We start from the raw sequence: 3129 nt of genomic DNA, 5'->3' as shown, positions 1-3129 counted from the left end.
GTCAAGAACACACTCTACGCCATTTCCCTCGGGCATACAATTGATCTTGAGGATCTATTCCATCGGAATTTGGCTGCTGCAGCAGAATACCCAAAAGTCTTGAAGCCCTATGCCCCTGGATACAATATACAATTGTGTAGGAATGATATATGTCTACCAGAGGGGGTGAATGGGAGATTTAAAATTTCTTTCGAGAAACTTCAAATCTCCCAGTACCCATCAACGGAATAAGCAGAACAGAAACAAGTCTACGAATGAAAAGTACCTATGGAAAACTAATGCATGTATCGAAGATAAATGAGGATAAATGAGGTTTATAGGTGACTAGTGATGGTCAATGGTGACATGTGTTGGGGATCATAGCAGAAATTAAAAATTTTCTACGCATCACCAAGATCAATCTATGGAGTAACTAGCAACAAGAGAGAAGGGAGTGCATCTTCATACCCTTGAAGATCGCGAGTCGGAAGCGTTGCAAGAACGCGGTTGGAGGAGTCATACATGTAGCGATTCAGATCGCGGCGGAATCCGATCTAAGCACCAAACAACGGTGCCTCCACGCTCAACACACGTGCATCCCGGTGACGTCTCCTGCGCCTTGATCCAGCAAGGAGGAGGGAGAGGTTGAGGAAGAAGGCTCCAACAGCAGCACGATGGTGTGGTGGTGATGGAGTGGCAGTTCTCCGGTAGGGCTTCGCCAAGCTCTTGCGGAGGAGGAGAGGTGTTGGGGAGGGGAGGGGCTGCGCCTTGGATGTGGTGTTGCAGCCCTCCCCTCTCCCCTCTATTTATAGGAAAAAGGGGGAAGGGGGCCGGCCCCCTCTAGATGAGATCTAGAGGGGGGCGGCGGCCAAGGGGAGGGGGCTTGCCCCCCAAGCAAGGGGGACGCCCCCTTTAGGGTCCCCCCATCCCTAGGCGCATGAGCCCTAGGGGGGGCGGCGCCCAGCCCTCTTAGGGGCTGGTTCCCTTCCACCTACAGCCCATGAGGCCCTCCGGGACAGGTGGCCCCTCCCGGTGGACCCCCGGAACCCCTTCGGTGGCCCCGGTACAATACCAGTATGCCCCCGAATATTTTCGGTGACCGTATGACAACTTCCCATATATAAATCTTCACCTCCGGACCATTCCTGAACTCCACGTGACGCCCGAGATCTCATCCGGGACTCTGAACAACATTCGGTAATCACATACAAAACTTCCTTATAACCCTAGCATCATCGAACCTTAAGTGTGTAGACCCTATGGGTTCAGGAATCACGCAGACATGAACGAGACAACTCTCCGACCAATAACCAATAGCGGGATCTGGATACCCATGTTGGCTCCCACATGTTCCACGATGATCTCATCGGATGAACCACGATGTCGAGGATTCAAGCAATCCCGTATACAATTCCCTTTGTCAATCGGTATGTTACTTGCCCGAGATTCGATCGTCGGTATCCCAATACCTCGTTCAATCTTGTTACCTACAAGTCACTTTACTCGTTCCGTAATGCATGATCCCGTGACCAACCACTTGGTCACATTGAGCTCATTATGATGATGCATTACCGAGTGGGCCCAGAGATACCTCTCCGTCATACGGAGTGACAAATCCCAGTCTCAATTCGTGCCAACCCAACAGACACTTTTGGAGATACCTGTAGAGCACCTTTATAGTCACCCAGTAACGTCGTGATGTTTGGTACACCCAAAGCACTCCTACGGTATCCAGGAGTTACACAATCTCATGGTCTAAGGAAATGATACTTGACATTAGAAAAGCTCTAGCAAACGAACTACACGATCTTGTGCTATGCTTATGGTTGGGTCTTGTCCATCACATCATTCTCCTAATGACGTGATCCCGTTATCAATGACATCCAATGTCCATAGTCAGGAAACCATGACCATCTGTTGATCAACAAGCTAGTCAACTAGAGGCTCACTAGGGACATGGTGTGGTCTATGTATTCACACATGTATTACGGTTTCCAATCAATACAATTATAGCATGAACAATAGACAATTATCATGAACAAGGAAATATAACAATAACCATTTTATTATTGCCTCTAGGGCATATTTCCAACAGTCTCCCACTTGCACTAGAGTCAATAATCTAGTTACACTGTGATGAATCGAACACCCATCGAGTTCTGGTGTTGATCATGTTTTGCTCTTGGAAGAGGTTTAGTCAATGGATCTACGACATTCAGATCCATATGCACTTTACAAATATCTATGTGTCCATCTTGAACATTTTCACGAATGGAGTTGAAGCGACGCTTGATGTGTCTGGTCTTCTTGTGAAACATGGGCTCCTTGGCAAGGGCAATAGCTTCAGTGTTGTCGCAGAAGAGAGTCATCGGGCCCGATGCATTGGGAATAACTCCTAGGTCGATAATGAACTCTTTCATCCAGATTGCTTCATGTGCTGCCTCCGAGGCTGCCATGTACTCTGCTTCACATGTAGATCCCGCCACGACGCTTCGCCTGCAACTGCACCAGCTTACTGCCCCACCATTCAAAATATACACGTATCCGGTTTGTGACTTGGAGTCATCCAGATCTGTGTCGAAGCTAGCATCGACATAACCCTTTATGACGAGCTCTTCGTCACCTCCATAAACGATAAACATATCCTTAGTCATTTTCAGGTACTTCAGGATACTCCTGACCGCTGTCCGGTGTTCCATGCCGGGATTACTTTGGTACCTTCCTAGCAAACTTACGGCAAGGTTTACATCTGGTCTGGTACACATCATGGCATACATAATAGACCCTATGGCTGAGGCATAGGGGATTACACTCATCTTTTCTCTATCTTCTGCCGTGGTCGGGCTTTGAGCTGAGCTCAATTTCACACCTTGCAATATAGGCAAGAACCCTTTCTTGGACTGATCCATATTGAACTTCTTCAATATCTTATCAAGGTATGTGCTTTGTGAAAGACCTATGATGCGTCTCAATCTATCTCTATAGATCTTGATGCCTAATATGTAAGCAGCTTCTCCAAGGTCCTTCATTGAAAAACACTTATTCAAGTAGGCCTTTATGCTTTCCAAGAGTTCTATATCATTTCCCATCAATAGTATGTCATCCACATATAATATGAGAAATGCTACAGAGCTCCCACTCACTTTCTTG

Source organism: Triticum aestivum, chromosome 3B (assembly GCF_018294505.1).
Source record: "Triticum aestivum cultivar Chinese Spring chromosome 3B, IWGSC CS RefSeq v2.1, whole genome shotgun sequence".
Lineage (NCBI taxonomy): Eukaryota > Viridiplantae > Streptophyta > Magnoliopsida > Poales > Poaceae > Triticum > Triticum aestivum.
This window is presented reverse-complemented; position numbering follows the sequence as displayed.